General features: G+C 46.9%; 29 non-coding genes across 29 annotated transcripts; 20 read left to right on the forward strand and 9 right to left on the reverse strand.

Annotated features, from left to right (window-relative positions):
- Window positions 1–852: 852 nt before the first annotated feature.
- Window positions 853–926, reverse strand: TRNAN-GUU (transfer RNA asparagine (anticodon GUU)). The gene has a single exon. It is a non-coding gene; the product is annotated as a tRNA-Asn (tRNA).
- Window positions 927–1,395: 469 nt separating this feature from the next.
- On the forward strand, window positions 1,396–1,467 carry TRNAG-UCC (transfer RNA glycine (anticodon UCC)). The gene has a single exon. It is a non-coding gene; the product is annotated as a tRNA-Gly (tRNA).
- Window positions 1,468–2,282: 815 nt separating this feature from the next.
- On the reverse strand, window positions 2,283–2,356 carry TRNAN-GUU (transfer RNA asparagine (anticodon GUU)). The gene has a single exon. It is a non-coding gene; the product is annotated as a tRNA-Asn (tRNA).
- Window positions 2,357–2,798: 442 nt separating this feature from the next.
- TRNAG-UCC (transfer RNA glycine (anticodon UCC)) lies at window positions 2,799–2,870 on the forward strand. Its single transcript has one exon. It is a non-coding gene; the product is annotated as a tRNA-Gly (tRNA).
- A 333-nt stretch (window positions 2,871–3,203) lies between these two features.
- On the forward strand, window positions 3,204–3,276 carry TRNAA-AGC (transfer RNA alanine (anticodon AGC)). Its single transcript has one exon. It is a non-coding gene; the product is annotated as a tRNA-Ala (tRNA).
- A 926-nt stretch (window positions 3,277–4,202) lies between these two features.
- TRNAG-UCC (transfer RNA glycine (anticodon UCC)) lies at window positions 4,203–4,274 on the forward strand. The gene has a single exon. It is a non-coding gene; the product is annotated as a tRNA-Gly (tRNA).
- A 333-nt stretch (window positions 4,275–4,607) lies between these two features.
- TRNAA-AGC (transfer RNA alanine (anticodon AGC)) lies at window positions 4,608–4,680 on the forward strand. Its single transcript has one exon. It is a non-coding gene; the product is annotated as a tRNA-Ala (tRNA).
- Window positions 4,681–5,090: 410 nt separating this feature from the next.
- TRNAN-AUU (transfer RNA asparagine (anticodon AUU)) lies at window positions 5,091–5,164 on the reverse strand. The gene has a single exon. It is a non-coding gene; the product is annotated as a tRNA-Asn (tRNA).
- A 451-nt stretch (window positions 5,165–5,615) lies between these two features.
- TRNAG-UCC (transfer RNA glycine (anticodon UCC)) lies at window positions 5,616–5,687 on the forward strand. The gene has a single exon. It is a non-coding gene; the product is annotated as a tRNA-Gly (tRNA).
- A 343-nt stretch (window positions 5,688–6,030) lies between these two features.
- Window positions 6,031–6,103, forward strand: TRNAA-AGC (transfer RNA alanine (anticodon AGC)). Its single transcript has one exon. It is a non-coding gene; the product is annotated as a tRNA-Ala (tRNA).
- A 92-nt stretch (window positions 6,104–6,195) lies between these two features.
- On the forward strand, window positions 6,196–6,282 carry TRNAY-GUA (transfer RNA tyrosine (anticodon GUA)). Its single transcript is given in 2 exon segments — window positions 6,196–6,232; window positions 6,247–6,282. It is a non-coding gene; the product is annotated as a tRNA-Tyr (tRNA).
- A 231-nt stretch (window positions 6,283–6,513) lies between these two features.
- TRNAN-GUU (transfer RNA asparagine (anticodon GUU)) lies at window positions 6,514–6,587 on the reverse strand. The gene has a single exon. It is a non-coding gene; the product is annotated as a tRNA-Asn (tRNA).
- Window positions 6,588–7,056: 469 nt separating this feature from the next.
- Window positions 7,057–7,128, forward strand: TRNAG-UCC (transfer RNA glycine (anticodon UCC)). The gene has a single exon. It is a non-coding gene; the product is annotated as a tRNA-Gly (tRNA).
- An 815-nt stretch (window positions 7,129–7,943) lies between these two features.
- On the reverse strand, window positions 7,944–8,017 carry TRNAN-GUU (transfer RNA asparagine (anticodon GUU)). The gene has a single exon. It is a non-coding gene; the product is annotated as a tRNA-Asn (tRNA).
- A 442-nt stretch (window positions 8,018–8,459) lies between these two features.
- On the forward strand, window positions 8,460–8,531 carry TRNAG-UCC (transfer RNA glycine (anticodon UCC)). The gene has a single exon. It is a non-coding gene; the product is annotated as a tRNA-Gly (tRNA).
- Window positions 8,532–8,872: 341 nt separating this feature from the next.
- TRNAA-AGC (transfer RNA alanine (anticodon AGC)) lies at window positions 8,873–8,945 on the forward strand. The gene has a single exon. It is a non-coding gene; the product is annotated as a tRNA-Ala (tRNA).
- A 92-nt stretch (window positions 8,946–9,037) lies between these two features.
- TRNAY-GUA (transfer RNA tyrosine (anticodon GUA)) lies at window positions 9,038–9,124 on the forward strand. Its single transcript is given in 2 exon segments — window positions 9,038–9,074; window positions 9,089–9,124. It is a non-coding gene; the product is annotated as a tRNA-Tyr (tRNA).
- Window positions 9,125–9,355: 231 nt separating this feature from the next.
- TRNAN-GUU (transfer RNA asparagine (anticodon GUU)) lies at window positions 9,356–9,429 on the reverse strand. The gene has a single exon. It is a non-coding gene; the product is annotated as a tRNA-Asn (tRNA).
- Window positions 9,430–9,889: 460 nt separating this feature from the next.
- TRNAG-UCC (transfer RNA glycine (anticodon UCC)) lies at window positions 9,890–9,961 on the forward strand. The gene has a single exon. It is a non-coding gene; the product is annotated as a tRNA-Gly (tRNA).
- Window positions 9,962–10,776: 815 nt separating this feature from the next.
- TRNAN-GUU (transfer RNA asparagine (anticodon GUU)) lies at window positions 10,777–10,850 on the reverse strand. The gene has a single exon. It is a non-coding gene; the product is annotated as a tRNA-Asn (tRNA).
- A 442-nt stretch (window positions 10,851–11,292) lies between these two features.
- Window positions 11,293–11,364, forward strand: TRNAG-UCC (transfer RNA glycine (anticodon UCC)). The gene has a single exon. It is a non-coding gene; the product is annotated as a tRNA-Gly (tRNA).
- Window positions 11,365–12,695: 1,331 nt separating this feature from the next.
- On the forward strand, window positions 12,696–12,767 carry TRNAG-UCC (transfer RNA glycine (anticodon UCC)). Its single transcript has one exon. It is a non-coding gene; the product is annotated as a tRNA-Gly (tRNA).
- Window positions 12,768–13,100: 333 nt separating this feature from the next.
- On the forward strand, window positions 13,101–13,173 carry TRNAA-AGC (transfer RNA alanine (anticodon AGC)). The gene has a single exon. It is a non-coding gene; the product is annotated as a tRNA-Ala (tRNA).
- A 410-nt stretch (window positions 13,174–13,583) lies between these two features.
- Window positions 13,584–13,657, reverse strand: TRNAN-AUU (transfer RNA asparagine (anticodon AUU)). Its single transcript has one exon. It is a non-coding gene; the product is annotated as a tRNA-Asn (tRNA).
- Window positions 13,658–14,108: 451 nt separating this feature from the next.
- Window positions 14,109–14,180, forward strand: TRNAG-UCC (transfer RNA glycine (anticodon UCC)). Its single transcript has one exon. It is a non-coding gene; the product is annotated as a tRNA-Gly (tRNA).
- A 341-nt stretch (window positions 14,181–14,521) lies between these two features.
- TRNAA-AGC (transfer RNA alanine (anticodon AGC)) lies at window positions 14,522–14,594 on the forward strand. Its single transcript has one exon. It is a non-coding gene; the product is annotated as a tRNA-Ala (tRNA).
- A 92-nt stretch (window positions 14,595–14,686) lies between these two features.
- Window positions 14,687–14,773, forward strand: TRNAY-GUA (transfer RNA tyrosine (anticodon GUA)). The gene is given in 2 exon segments: window positions 14,687–14,723; window positions 14,738–14,773. It is a non-coding gene; the product is annotated as a tRNA-Tyr (tRNA).
- A 231-nt stretch (window positions 14,774–15,004) lies between these two features.
- Window positions 15,005–15,078, reverse strand: TRNAN-GUU (transfer RNA asparagine (anticodon GUU)). The gene has a single exon. It is a non-coding gene; the product is annotated as a tRNA-Asn (tRNA).
- A 460-nt stretch (window positions 15,079–15,538) lies between these two features.
- TRNAG-UCC (transfer RNA glycine (anticodon UCC)) lies at window positions 15,539–15,610 on the forward strand. Its single transcript has one exon. It is a non-coding gene; the product is annotated as a tRNA-Gly (tRNA).
- Window positions 15,611–15,698: the final 88 nt, after the last annotated feature.

Here is a 15,698-nt window from a genome sequence, read left to right on the forward strand (position 1 = left end):
CAAGCAGTTGACCCGGCTTCGATTCCCGGCCAACGCATTTCTTTCAAGGTTTTGTCACCTGTCTCCTATGCTTGCTCTTTCATGGTAAAAAATTTTGCAGCTAGAAGCACCCTTTCAGCTCCTTACATTACAATGCTCCTCCCATTACAATGCTCCTCCCAAAAGGGTCCCATGGCTCTAGAGCCTCATCTGCTACATAACAACTTTCTTGTCCTAAGTATTAAGCCACGCGAAGCTCTGTAAACATCCCAGTCTTAGTCTTCTAATGTCAAAAATATTTTGACACTTAAAAAAAAAAAAAAAAAAAAATTTCAAACAGTTACAGAGATTGATCAGTGGATTGCGTGGCTAAATGCGTGGGTCAGACATGGGGGATTAGCTCAAATGGTAGAGCGCTCGCTTAGCATGCGAGAGGTAGCGGGATCGATGCCTGCATCCTCCAAAAACTTTTTGACTTTTTCAAACATCTTTTTAGCTAATGCTCATGGCACTCTTAGCCAAGCCAAAGAGTTGCACACACCCGGCTTTGCCAATCCTTCGATAGCTCAGCTGGTAGAGCGGAGGACTGTAGTAGAACAATCGGCAATCCTTAGGTCGCTGGTTCGATTCTGGCTCGAAGGACATTTTTTTGGGGGGTATGTTTTCATTTGGGATGTTTCAAGCTGCTGAAACACACACACTTCCGCTGACCCCTACTCTTAACACTAGAAACACCCTTTCCAGAGAGGTCTCCCGTCAACATTGGGACTTTAAAACAGGCACAGAGACCAAGCTTTCAGTTGAGAGCACATCTAAGGCTCGCCAAAGAACCACCTTTAGCTGTGACGTGCAACCAAATCAAAAAGGGGACCTCGTCCCTGGGTGGGCTTGAACCACCAACCTTTCGGTTAACAGCCGAACGCGCTAACCGATTGCGCCACAGAGACAACGGTGCTGCATGCTCGTGACTAGGCACAAGCGAAAACCCAAATGCTGGTCTCCAGGTGGACTTCAGCCCATAACAATCGGCTTTTAAGCTAAACTTGCTGAAACGGCAGAGACCGCCTTCCCGCTAGCAGCTTGACAGGAACCAGAGGGTAGTTATGCTTCTCATCTCCTTTACAGACAGAAGCAGAGTGGCGCAGCGGAAGCGTGCTGGGCCCATAACCCAGAGGTCGATGGATCGAAACCATCCTCTGCTAAGCAATCAATTTTACTGTTTCCACCATTGTAATTGAGGCAAGTTCGTTTCTAGGCCAACGCATTGTTCCTCTTCTTTGGAGGTGTTTTAAGGTCTTTGTGAACGAATTTTGCTCTTCATGATAGCAGAAGTAGTCAGTCTAAGCCATGCGAATCACAGACGTCACCGACATCACCGACATCACCGACATCACCGACATCACAGCTGTCAAAGAAGCGTTGGTGGTATAGTGGTAAGCATAGCTGCCTTCCAAGCAGTTGACCCGGGTTCGATTCCCGGCCAACGCATTTCTTTCAAGGTTTTGTCACCTGTCTCCTATGCTTGCTCTTTCATGGTAAAAAATTTTGCAGCTAGAAGCACCCTTTCAGCTCCTTACATTACAATGCTCCTCCCATTACAATGCTCCTCCCAAAAGGGTCCCATGGCTCTAGAGCCTCATCTGCTACATAACAACTTTCTTGTCCTAAGTATTAAGCCACGCGAAGCTCTGTAAACATCCCAGTCTTAGTCTTCTAATGTCAAAAATATTTTGACACTTAAAAAAAAAAAAAAAAAAAAATTTCAAACAGTTACAGAGATTGATCAGTGGATTGCGTGGCTAAATGCGTGGGTCAGACATGGGGGATTAGCTCAAATGGTAGAGCGCTCGCTTAGCATGCGAGAGGTAGCGGGATCGATGCCTGCATCCTCCAAAAACTTTTTGACTTTTTCAAACATCTTTTTAGCTAATGCTCATGGCACTCTTAGCCAAGCCAAAGAGTTGCACACACCCGGCTTTGCCAATCCTTCGATAGCTCAGCTGGTAGAGCGGAGGACTGTAGTAGAACAATCGGCAATCCTTAGGTCGCTGGTTCGATTCTGGCTCGAAGGACATTTTTTTGGGGGGTATGTTTTCATTTGGGATGTTTCAAGCTGCTGAAACACACACACTTCCGCTGACCCCTACTCTTAACACTAGAAACACCCTTTCCAGAGAGGTCTCCCGTCAACATTGGGACTTTAAAACAGGCACAGAGACCAAGCTTTCAGTTGAGAGCACATCTAAGGCTCGCCAAAGAACCACCTTTAGCTGTGACGTGCAACCAAATCAAAAAGGGGACCTCGTCCCTGGGTGGGCTTGAACCACCAACCTTTCGGTTAACAGCCGAACGCGCTAACCGATTGCGCCACAGAGACAACGGTGCTGCATGCTCGTGACTAGGCACAAGCGAAAACCCAAATGCTGGTCTCCAGGTGGACTTCAGCCCATAACAATCGGCTTTTAAGCTAAACTTGCTGAAACGGCAGAGACCGCCTTCCCGCTAGCAGCTTGACAGGAACCAGAGGGTAGTTATGCTTCTCATCTCCTTTACAGACAGAAGCAGAGTGGCGCAGCGGAAGCGTGCTGGGCCCATAACCCAGAGGTCGATGGATCGAAACCATCCTCTGCTAAGCAATCAATTTTACTGTTTCCACCATTGTAATTGAGGCAAGTTCGTTTCTAGGCCAACGCATTGTTCCTCTTCTTTGGAGGTGTTTTAAGGTCTTTGTGAACGAATTTTGCTCTTCATGATAGCAGAAGTAGTCAGTCTAAGCCATGCGAATCACTGACATCACCGACATCACAGCTGTCAAAGAAGCGTTGGTGGTATAGTGGTAAGCATAGCTGCCTTCCAAGCAGTTGACCCGGGTTCGATTCCCGGCCAACGCATTTCTTTCAAGGTTTTGTCACCTGTCTCCTATGCTTGCTCTTTCATGGTAAAAAATTTTGCAGCTAGAAGCACCCTTTCAGCTCCTTACATTACAATGCTCCTCCCATTACAATGCTCCTCCCAAAAGGGTCCCATGGCTCTAGAGCCTCATCTGCTACATAACAACTTTCTTGTCCTAAGTATTAAGCCACGCGAAGCTCTGTAAACATCCCAGTCTTAGTCTTCTAATGTCAAAAATATTTTGACACTTAAAAAAAAAAAAAAAAAAAAAATTTCAAACAGTTACAGAGATTGATCAGTGGATTGCGTGGCTAAATGCGTGGGTCAGACATGGGGGATTAGCTCAAATGGTAGAGCGCTCGCTTAGCATGCGAGAGGTAGCAGGATCGATGCCTGCATCCTCCAAAAACTTTTTGACTTTTTCAAACATCTTTTTAGCTAATGCTCATGGCACTCTTAGCCAAGCCAAAGAGTTGCACACACCCGGCTTTGCCAATCCTTCGATAGCTCAGCTGGTAGAGCGGAGGACTGTAGTAGAACAATCGGCAATCCTTAGGTCGCTGGTTCGATTCTGGCTCGAAGGACATTTTTTTGGGGGGTATGTTTTCATTTGGGATGTTTCAAGCTGCTGAAACACACACACTTCCGCTGACCCCTACTCTTAACACTAGAAACACCCTTTCCAGAGAGGTCTCCCGTCAACATTGGGACTTTAAAACAGGCACAGAGACCAAGCTTTCAGTTGAGAGCACATCTAAGGCTCGCCAAAGAACCACCTTTAGCTGTGACGTGCAACCAAATCAAAAAGGGGACCTCGTCCCTGGGTGGGCTTGAACCACCAACCTTTCGGTTAACAGCCGAACACGCTAACCGATTGCGCCACAGAGACAACGGTGCTGCATGCTCGTGACTAGGCACAAGCGAAAACCCAAATGCTGGTCTCCAGGTGGACTTCAGCCCATAACAATCGGCTTTTAAGCTAAACTTGCTGAAACGGCAGAGACCGCCTTCCCGCTAGCAGCTTGACAGGAACCAGAGGGTAGTTATGCTTCTCATCTCCTTTACAGACAGAAGCAGAGTGGCGCAGCGGAAGCGTGCTGGGCCCATAACCCAGAGGTCGATGGATCGAAACCATCCTCTGCTAAGCAATCAATTTTACTGTTTCCACCATTGTAATTGAGGCAAGTTCGTTTCTAGGCCAACGCATTGTTCCTCTTCTTTGGAGGTGTTTTAAGGTCTTTGTGAACGAATTTTGCTCTTCATGATAGCAGAAGTAGTCAGTCTAAGCCATGCGAATCACTGACATCACCGACATCACAGCTGTCAAAGAAGCGTTGGTGGTATAGTGGTAAGCATAGCTGCCTTCCAAGCAGTTGACCCGGGTTCGATTCCCGGCCAACGCATTTCTTTCAAGGTTTTGTCACCTGTCTCCTATGCTTGCTCTTTCATGGTAAAAAATTTTGCAGCTAGAAGCACCCTTTCAGCTCCTTACATTACAATGCTCCTCCCATTACAATGCTCCTCCCAAAAGGGTCCCATGGCTCTAGAGCCTCATCTGCTACATAACAACTTTCTTGTCCTAAGTATTAAGCCACGCGAAGCTCTGTAAACATCCCAGTCTTAGTCTTCTAATGTCAAAAATATTTTGACACTTAAAAAAAAAAAAAAAAAAAAAATTTCAAACAGTTACAGAGATTGATCAGTGGATTGCGTGGCTAAATGCGTGGGTCAGACATGGGGGATTAGCTCAAATGGTAGAGCGCTCGCTTAGCATGCGAGAGGTAGCAGGATCGATGCCTGCATCCTCCAAAAACTTTTTGACTTTTTCAAACATCTTTTTAGCTAATGCTCATGGCACTCTTAGCCAAGCCAAAGAGTTGCACACACCCGGCTTTGCCAATCCTTCGATAGCTCAGCTGGTAGAGCGGAGGACTGTAGTAGAACAATCGGCAATCCTTAGGTCGCTGGTTCGATTCTGGCTCGAAGGACATTTTTTTGGGGGGTATGTTTTCATTTGGGATGTTTCAAGCTGCTGAAACACACACACTTCCGCTGACCCCTACTCTTAACACTAGAAACACCCTTTCCAGAGAGGTCTCCCGTCAACATTGGGACTTTAAAACAGGCACAGAGACCAAGCTTTCAGTTGAGAGCACATCTAAGGCTCGCCAAAGAACCACCTTTAGCTGTGACGTGCAACCAAATCAAAAAGGGGACCTCGTCCCTGGGTGGGCTTGAACCACCAACCTTTCGGTTAATAGCCGAACGCGCTAACCGATTGCGCCACAGAGACAACGGTGCTGCATGCTCGTGACTAGGCACAAGCGAAAACCCAAATGCTGGTCTCCAGGTGGACTTCAGCCCATAACAATCGGCTTTTAAGCTAAACTTGCTGAAACGGCAGAGACCGCCTTCCCGCTAGCAGCTTGACAGGAACCAGAGGGTAGTTATGCTTCTCATCTCCTTTACAGACAGAAGCAGAGTGGCGCAGCGGAAGCGTGCTGGGCCCATAACCCAGAGGTCGATGGATCGAAACCATCCTCTGCTAAGCAATCAATTTTACTGTTTCCACCATTGTAATTGAGGCAAGTTCGTTTCTAGGCCAACGCATTGTTCCTCTTCTTTGGAGGTGTTTTAAGGTCTTTGTGAACGAATTTTGCTCTTCATGATAGCAGAAGTAGTCAGTCTAAGCCATGCGAATCACAGACGTCACCGACATCACCGACATCACAGCTGTCAAAGAAGCGTTGGTGGTATAGTGGTAAGCATAGCTGCCTTCCAAGCAGTTGACCTGGGTTCGATTCCCGGCCAACGCATTTCTTTCAAGGTTTTGTCACCTGTCTCCTATGCTTGCTCTTTCATGGTAAAAAATTTTGCAGCTAGAAGCACCCTTTCAGCTCCTTACATTACAATGCTCCTCCCATTACAATGCTCCTCCCAAAAGGGTCCCATGGCTCTAGAGCCTCATCTGCTACATAACAACTTTCTTGTCCTAAGTATTAAGCCACGCGAAGCTCTGTAAACATTCCAGTCTTAGTCTTCTAATGTCAAAAATATTTTGACACTTAAAAAAAAAAAAAAAAAAAAAATAAAAAAAAGTTTCAAACAGTTACAGAGATTGATCAGTGGATTGCGTGGCTAAATGCGTGGGTCAGACATGGGGGATTAGCTCAAATGGTAGAGCGCTCGCTTAGCATGCGAGAGGTAGCGGGATCGATGCCCGCATCCTCCAAAAACTTTTTGACTTTTTCAAACATCTTTTTAGCTAATGCTCATGGCACTCTTAGCCAAGCCAAAGAGTTGCACACACCCAGCTTTGCCAATCCTTCGATAGCTCAGCTGGTAGAGCGGAGGACTGTAGTAGAACAATCGGCAATCCTTAGGTCGCTGGTTCGATTCCGGCTCGAAGGACATTTTTTTGGGGGGTATGTTTTCATTTGGGATGTTTCAAGCTGCTGAAACACACACACTTCCGCTGACCCCTACTCTTAACACTAGAAACACCCTTTCCAGAGAGGTCTCCCGTCAACATTGGGACTTTAAAACAGGCACAGAGACCAAGCTTTCAGTTGAGAGCACATCTAAGGCTCGCCAAAGAACCACCTTTAGCTGTGACGTGCAACCAAATCAAAAAGGGGACCTCGTCCCTGGGTGGGCTTGAACCACCAACCTTTCGGTTAACAGCCGAACGCGCTAACCGATTGCGCCACAGAGACAACGGTGCTGCATGCTCGTGACTAGGCACAAGCGAAAACCCAAATGCTGGTCTCCAGGTGGACTTCAGCCCATAACAATCGGCTTTTAAGCTAAACTTGCTGAAACGGCAGAGACCGCCTTCCCGCTAGCAGCTTGACAGGAACCAGAGGGTAGTTATGCTTCTCATCTCCTTTACAGACAGAAGCAGAGTGGCGCAGCGGAAGCGTGCTGGGCCCATAACCCAGAGGTCGATGGATCGAAACCATCCTCTGCTAAGCAATCAATTTTACTGTTTCCACCATTGTAATTGAGGCAAGTTCGTTTCTAGGCCAACGCATTGTTCCTCTTCTTTGGAGGTGTTTTAAGGTCTTTGTGAACGAATTTTGCTCTTCATGATAGCAGAAGTAGTCAGTCTAAGCCATGCGAATCACAGACGTCACCGACATCACCGACATCACCGACATCACCGACATCACAGCTGTCAAAGAAGCGTTGGTGGTATAGTGGTAAGCATAGCTGCCTTCCAAGCAGTTGACCCGGGTTCGATTCCCGGCCAACGCATTTCTTTCAAGGTTTTGTCACCTGTCTCCTATGCTTGCTCTTTCATGGTAAAAAATTTTGCAGCTAGAAGCACCCTTTCAGCTCCTTACATTACAATGCTCCTCCCATTACAATGCTCCTCCCAAAAGGGTCCCATGGCTCTAGAGCCTCATCTGCTACATAACAACTTTCTTGTCCTAAGTATTAAGCCACGCGAAGCTCTGTAAACATCCCAGTCTTAGTCTTCTAATGTCAAAAATATTTTGACACTTAAAAAAAAAAAAAAAAAAAAATTTCAAACAGTTACAGAGATTGATCAGTGGATTGCGTGGCTAAATGCGTGGGTCAGACATGGGGGATTAGCTCAAATGGTAGAGTGCTCGCTTAGCATGCGAGAGGTAGCGGGATCGATGCCTGCATCCTCCAAAAACTTTTTGACTTTTTCAAACATCTTTTTAGCTAATGCTCATGGCACTCTTAGCCAAGCCAAAGAGTTGCACACACCCGGCTTTGCCAATCCTTCGATAGCTCAGCTGGTAGAGCGGAGGACTGTAGTAGAACAATCGGCAATCCTTAGGTCGCTGGTTCGATTCTGGCTCGAAGGACATTTTTTTGGGGGGTATGTTTTCATTTGGGATGTTTCAAGCTGCTGAAACACACACACTTCCGCTGACCCCTACTCTTAACACTAGAAACACCCTTTCCAGAGAGGTCTCCCGTCAACATTGGGACTTTAAAACAGGCACAGAGACCAAGCTTTCAGTTGAGAGCACATCTAAGGATCGCCAAAGAACCACCTTTAGCTGTGACGTGCAACCAAATCAAAAAGGGGACCTCGTCCCTGGGTGGGCTTGAACCACCAACCTTTCGGTTAACAGCCGAACGCGCTAACCAATTGCGCCACAGAGACAACGGTGCTGCATACTCGTGACTAGGCACAAGTGAAAACCCAAATGCTGGTCTCCAGGTGGACTTCAGCCCATAACAATCGGCTTTTAAGCTAAACTTGCTGAAACGGCAGAGACCGCCTTCCCGCTAGCAGCTTGACAGGAACCAGAGGGTAGTTATGCTTCTCATCTCCTTTACAGACAGAAGCAGAGTGGCGCAGCGGAAGCGTGCTGGGCCCATAACCCAGAGGTCGATGGATCGAAACCATCCTCTGCTAAGCAATCAATTTTACTGTTTCCACCATTGTAATTGAGGCAAGTTCGTTTCTAGGCCAACCCATTGTTCCTCTTCTTTGGAGGTGTTTTAAGGTCTTTGTGAACGAATTTTGCTCTTCATGGTAGCAGAAGTAGTCAGTCTAAGCCATGCGAATCACTGACATCACCGACATCACAGCTGTCAAAGAAGCGTTGGTGGTATAGTGGTAAGCATAGCTGCCTTCCAAGCAGTTGACCCGGGTTCGATTCCCGGCCAACGCATTTCTTTCAAGGTTTTGTCACCTGTCTCCTATGCTTGCTCTTTCATGGTAAAAAATTTTGCAGCTAGAAGCACCCTTTCAGCTCCTTACATTACAATGCTCCTCCCATTACAATGCTCCTCCCAAAAGGGTCCCAGGGCTCTAGAGCCTCATCTGCTACATAACAACTTTCTTGTCCTAAGTATTAAGCCACGCGAAGCTCTGTAAACATCCCAGTCTTAGTCTTCTAATGTCAAAAATATTTTGACACTTAAAAAAAAAAAAAAAAAAAATAAAAAAAAGTTTCAAACAGTTACAGAGATTGATCAGTGGATTGCGTGGCTAAATGCGTGGGTCAGACATGGGGGATTAGCTCAAATGGTAGAGCGCTCGCTTAGCATGCGAGAGGTAGCGGGATCGATGCCCGCATCCTCCAAAAACTTTTTGACTTTTTCAAACATCTTTTTAGCTAATGCTCATGGCACTCTTAGCCAAGCCAAAGAGTTGCACACACCCAGCTTTGCCAATCCTTCGATAGCTCAGCTGGTAGAGCGGAGGACTGTAGTAGAACAATCGGCAATCCTTAGGTCGCTGGTTCGATTCCGGCTCGAAGGACATTTTTTTGGGGGGTATGTTTTCATTTGGGATGTTTCAAGCTGCTGAAACACACACACTTCCGCTGACCCCTACTCTTAACACTAGAAACACCCTTTCCAGAGAGGTCTCCCGTCAACATTGGGACTTTAAAACAGGCACAGAGACCAAGCTTTCAGTTGAGAGCACATCTAAGGCTCGCCAAAGAACCACCTTTAGCTGTGACGTGCAACCAAATCAAAAAGGGGACCTCGTCCCTGGGTGGGCTTGAACCACCAACCTTTCGGTTAACAGCCGAACGCGCTAACCGATTGCGCCACAGAGACAACGGTGCTGCATGCTCGTGACTAGGCACAAGCGAAAACCCAAATGCTGGTCTCCAGGTGGACTTCAGCCCATAACAATCGGCTTTTAAGCTAAACTTGCTGAAACGGCAGAGACCGCCTTCCCGCTAGCAGCTTGACAGGAACCAGAGGGTAGTTATGCTTCTCATCTCCTTTACAGACAGAAGCAGAGTGGCGCAGCGGAAGCGTGCTGGGCCCATAACCCAGAGGTCGATGGATCGAAACCATCCTCTGCTAAGCAATCAATTTTACTGTTTCCACCATTGTAATTGAGGCAAGTTCGTTTCTAGGCCAACGCATTGTTCCTCTTCTTTGGAGGTGTTTTAAGGTCTTTGTGAACGAATTTTGCTCTTCATGATAGCAGAAGTAGTCAGTCTAAGCCATGCGAATCACAGACGTCACCGACATCACCGACATCACCGACATCACAGCTGTCAAAGAAGCGTTGGTGGTATAGTGGTAAGCATAGCTGCCTTCCAAGCAGTTGACCCGGGTTCGATTCCCGGCCAACGCATTTCTTTCAAGGTTTTGTCACCTGTCTCCTATGCTTGCTCTTTCATGGTAAAAAATTTTGCAGCTAGAAGCACCCTTTCAGCTCCTTACATTACAATGCTCCTCCCATTACAATGCTCCTCCCAAAAGGGTCCCATGGCTCTAGAGCCTCATCTGCTACATAACAACTTTCTTGTCCTAAGTATTAAGCCACGCGAAGCTCTGTAAACATCCCAGTCTTAGTCTTCTAATGTCAAAAATATTTTGACACTTAAAAAAAAAAAAAAAAAAAAATTTCAAACAGTTACAGAGATTGATCAGTGGATTGCGTGGCTAAATGCGTGGGTCAGACATGGGGGATTAGCTCAAATGGTAGAGCGCTCGCTTAGCATGCGAGAGGTAGCGGGATCGATGCCTGCATCCTCCAAAAACTTTTTGACTTTTTCAAACATCTTTTTAGCTAATGCTCATGGCACTCTTAGCCAAGCCAAAGAGTTGCACACACCCGGCTTTGCCAATCCTTCGATAGCTCAGCTGGTAGAGCGGAGGACTGTAGTAGAACAATCGGCAATCCTTAGGTCGCTGGTTCGATTCTGGCTCGAAGGACATTTTTTTGGGGGGTATGTTTTCATTTGGGATGTTTCAAGCTGCTGAAACAGACACACTTCCGCTGACCCCTACTCTTAACACTAGAAACACCCTTTCCAGAGAGGTCTCCCGTCAACATTGGGACTTTAAAACAGGCACAGAGACCAAGCTTTCAGTTGAGAGCACATCTAAGGATCGCCAAAGAACCACCTTTAGCTGTGACGTGCAACCAAATCAAAAAGGGGACCTCGTCCCTGGGTGGGCTTGAACCACCAACCTTTCGGTTAACAGCCGAACGCGCTAACCAATTGCGCCACAGAGACAACGGTGCTGCATACTCGTGACTAGGCACAAGCGAAAACCCAAATGCTGGTCTCCAGGTGGACTTCAGCCCATAACAATCGGCTTTTAAGCTAAACTTGCTGAAACGGCAGAGACCGCCTTCCCGCTAGCAGCTTGACAGGAACCAGAGGGTAGTTATGCTTCTCATCTCCTTTACAGACAGAAGCAGAGTGGCGCAGCGGAAGCGTGCTGGGCCCATAACCCAGAGGTCGATGGATCGAAACCATCCTCTGCTAAGCAATCAATTTTACTGTTTCCACCATTGTAATTGAGGCAAGTTCGTTTCTAGGCCAACCCATTGTTCCTCTTCTTTGGAGGTGTTTTAAGGTCTTTGTGAACGAATTTTGCTCTTCATGGTAGCAGAAGTAGTCAGTCTAAGCCATGCGAATCACTGACATCACCGACATCACAGCTGTCAAAGAAGCGTTGGTGGTATAGTGGTAAGCATAGCTGCCTTCCAAGCAGTTGACCCGGGTTCGATTCCCGGCCAACGCATTTCTTTCAAGGTTTTGTCACCTGTCTCCTATGCTTGCTCTTTCATGGTAAAAAATTTTGCAGCTAGAAGCACCCTTTCAGCTCCTTACATTACAATGCTCCTCCCATTACAATGCTCCTCCCAAAAGGGTCCCAGGGCTCTAGAGCCTCATCTGCTACATAACAACTTTCTTGTCCTAAGTATTAAGCCACGCGAAGCTCTGTAAACATCCCAGTCTTAGTCTTCTAATGTCAAAAATATTTTGACACTTAAAAAAAAAAAAAAAAAAAAATTTCAAACAGTTACAGAGATTGATCAGTGGATTGCGTGGCTAAATGCGTGGGTCAGACATGGGGGATTAGCTCAAATGGTAGAGCGCTCGCTTAGCATGCGAGAGGTAGCGGGATCGATGCCTGCATCCTCCAAAAACTTTTTGACTTTTTCAAACATCTTTTTAGCTAATGCTCATGGCACTCTTAGCCAAGCCAAAGAGTTGCACACACCCGGCTTTGCCAATCCTTCGATAGCTCAGCTGGTAGAGCGGAGGACTGTAGTAGAACAATCGGCAATCCTTAGGTCGCTGGTTCGATTCTGGCTCGAAGGACATTTTTTTGGGGGGTATGTTTTCATTTGGGATGTTTCAAGCTGCTGAAACACACACACTTCCGCTGACCCCTACTCTTAACACTAGAAACACCCTTTCCAGAGAGGTCTCCCGTCAACATTGGGACTTTAAAACAGGCACAGAGACCAAGCTTTCAGTTGAGAGCACATCTAAGGCTCGCCAAAGAACCACCTTTAGCTGTGACGTGCAACCAAATCAAAAAGGGGACCTCGTCCCTGGGTGGGCTTGAACCACCAACCTTTCGGTTAACAGCCGAACACGCTAACCGATTGCGCCACAGAGACAACGGTGCTGCATGCTCGTGACTAGGCACAAGCGAAAACCCAAATGCTGGTCTCCAGGTGGACTTCAGCCCATAACAATCGGCTTTTAAGCTAAACTTGCTGAAACGGCAGAGACCACCTTCCCGCTAGCAGCTTGACAGGAACCAGAGGGTAGTTATGCTTCTCATCTCCTTTACAGACAGAAGCAGAGTGGCGCAGCGGAAGCGTGCTGGGCCCATAACCCAGAGGTCGATGGATCGAAACCATCCTCTGCTAAGCAATCAATTTTACTGTTTCCACCATTGTAATTGAGGCAAGTTCGTTTCTAGGCCAACGCATTGTTCCTCTTCTTTGGAGGTGTTTTAAGGTCTTTGTGAACGAATTTTGCTCTTCATGATAGCAGAAGTAGTCAGTCTAAGCCATGCGAATCACTGACATCACCGACATCACAGCTGTCAAAGAAGCGTTGGTGGTATAGTGGTAAGCATAGCTGCCTTCCAAGCAGTTGACCCGGGTTCGATTCCCGGCCAACGCATTTCTTTCAAGGTTTTGTCACCTGTCTCCTATGCTTGCTCTTTCATGGTAAAAAATTTTGCAGCTAGAAGCACCCTTTCAGCTCCTTACATTACAATGCTCCTCCCATTACAATGCTCCTCCCAAAAGGGTCCCATGGCTCTAGAGCCTCATCTGCTACATAACAACTTTCTTGTCCTAAGTATTAAGCCACGCGAAGCTCTGTAAACATCCCAGTCTTAGTCTTCTAATGTCAAAAATATTTTGACACTTAAAAAAAAAAAAAAAAAAAAAATTTCAAACAGTTACAGAGATTGATCAGTGGATTGCGTGGCTAAATGCGTGGGTCAGACATGGGGGATTAGCTCAAATGGTAGAGCGCTCGCTTAGCATGCGAGAGGTAGCAGGATCGATGCCTGCATCCTCCAAAAACTTTTTGACTTTTTCAAACATCTTTTTAGCTAATGCTCATGGCACTCTTAGCCAAGCCAAAGAGTTGCACACACCCGGCTTTGCCAATCCTTCGATAGCTCAGCTGGTAGAGCGGAGGACTGTAGTAGAACAATCGGCAATCCTTAGGTCGCTGGTTCGATTCTGGCTCGAAGGACATTTTTTTGGGGGGTATGTTTTCATTTGGGATGTTTCAAGCTGCTGAAACACACACACTTCCGCTGACCCCTACTCTTAACACTAGAAACACCCTTTCCAGAGAGGTCTCCCGTCAACATTGGGACTTTAAAACAGGCACAGAGACCAAGCTTTCAGTTGAGAGCACATCTAAGGCTCGCCAAAGAACCACCTTTAGCTGTGACGTGCAACCAAATCAAAAAGGGGACCTCGTCCCTGGGTGGGCTTGAACCACCAACCTTTCGGTTAATAGCCGAACGCGCTAACCGATTGCGCCACAGAGACAACGGTGCTGCATGCTCGTGACTAGGCACAAGCGAAAACCCAAATGCTGGTCTCCAGGTGGACTTCAGCCCATAACAATCGGCTTTTAAGCTAAACTTGCTGAAACGGCAGAGACCGCCTTCCCGCTAGCAGCTTGACAGGAACCAGAGGGTAGTTATGCTTCTCATCTCCTTTACAGACAGAAGCAGAGTGGCGCAGCGGAAGCGTGCTGGGCCCATAACCCAGAGGTCGATGGATCGAAACCATCCTCTGCTAAGCAATCAATTTTACTGTTTCCACCATTGTAATTGAGGCAAGTTCGTTTCTAGGCCAACGCATTGTTCCTCTTCTTTGGAGGTGTTTTAAGGTCTTTGTGAACGAATTTTGCTCTTCATGATAGCAGAAGTAGTCAGTCTAAGCCATGCGAATCACAGACGTCACCGACATCACCGACATCACAGCTGTCAAAGAAGCGTTGGTGGTATAGTGGTAAGCATAGCTGCCTTCCAAGCAGTTGACCTGGGTTCGATTCCCGGCCAACGCATTTCTTTCAAGGTTTTGTCACCTGTCTCCTATGCTTGCTCTTTCATGGTAAAAAATTTTGCAGCTAGAAGCACCCTTTCAGCTCCTTACATTACAATGCTCCTCCCATTACAATGCTCCTCCCAAAAGGGTCCCATGGCTCTAGAGCCTCATCTGCTACATAACAACTTTCTTGTCCTAAGTATTAAGCCACGCGAAGCTCTGTAAACATTCCAGTCTTAGTCTTCTAATGTCAAAAATATTTTGACACTTAAAAAAAAAAAAAAAATAAATAAAAAAAAGTTTCAAACAGTTACAGAGATTGATCAGTGGATTGCGTGGCTAAATGCGTGGGTCAGACATGGGGGATTAGCTCAAATGGTAGAGCGCTCGCTTAGCATGCGAGAGGTAGCGGGATCGATGCCCGCATCCTCCAAAAACTTTTTGACTTTTTCAAACATCTTTTTAGCTAATGCTCATGGCACTCTTAGCCAAGCCAAAGAGTTGCACACACCCAGCTTTGCCAATCCTTCGATAGCTCAGCTGGTAGAGCGGAGGACTGTAGTAGAACAATCGGCAATCCTTAGGTCGCTGGTTCGATTCCGGCTCGAAGGACATTTTTTTGGGGGGTATGTTTTCATTTGGGATGTTTCAAGCTGCTGAAACACACACACTTCCGCTGACCCCTACTCTTAACACTAGAAACACCCTTTCCAGAGAGGTCTCCCGTCAACATTGGGACTTTAAAACAGGCACAGAGACCAAGCTTTCAGTTGAGAGCACATCTAAGGCTCGCCAAAGAACCACCTTTAGCTGTGACGTGCAACCAAATCAAAAAGGGGACCTCGTCCCTGGGTGGGCTTGAACCACCAACCTTTCGGTTAACAGCCGAACGCGCTAACCGATTGCGCCACAGAGACAACGGTGCTGCATGCTCGTGACTAGGCACAAGCGAAAACCCAAATGCTGGTCTCCAGGTGGACTTCAGCCCATAACAATCGGCTTTTAAGCTAAACTTGCTGAAACGGCAGAGACCGCCTTCCCGCTAGCAGCTTGACAGGAACCAGAGGGTAGTTATGCTTCTCATCTCCTTTACAGACAGAAGCAGAGTGGCGCAGCGGAAGCGTGCTGGGCCCATAACCCAGAGGTCGATGGATCGAAACCATCCTCTGCTAAGCAATCAATTTTACTGTTTCCACCATTGTAATTGAGGCAAGTTCGTTTCTAGGCCAACGCATTGTTCCTCTTCTTTGGAGGTGTTTTAAGGTCTTTGTGAACGAATTTTGCTCTTCATGATAGCAGAAGTAGTCAGTCTAAGCCATGCGAATCACAGACGTCACCGACATCACCGACATCACCGACATCACAGCTGTCAAAGAAGCGTTGGTGGTATAGTGGTAAGCATAGCTGCCTTCCAAGCAGTTGACCCGGGTTCGATTCCCGGCCAACGCATTTCTTTCAAGGTTTTGTCACCTGTCTCCTATGCTTGCTCTTTCATGGTAAAAAATTTTGCAGCTAGAAGCACCCTTTCAGCTCCTTA

The sequence above is a fragment of the Hyla sarda genome, chromosome 3, assembly GCF_029499605.1.
Source record: "Hyla sarda isolate aHylSar1 chromosome 3, aHylSar1.hap1, whole genome shotgun sequence".
Lineage (NCBI taxonomy): Eukaryota > Metazoa > Chordata > Amphibia > Anura > Hylidae > Hyla > Hyla sarda.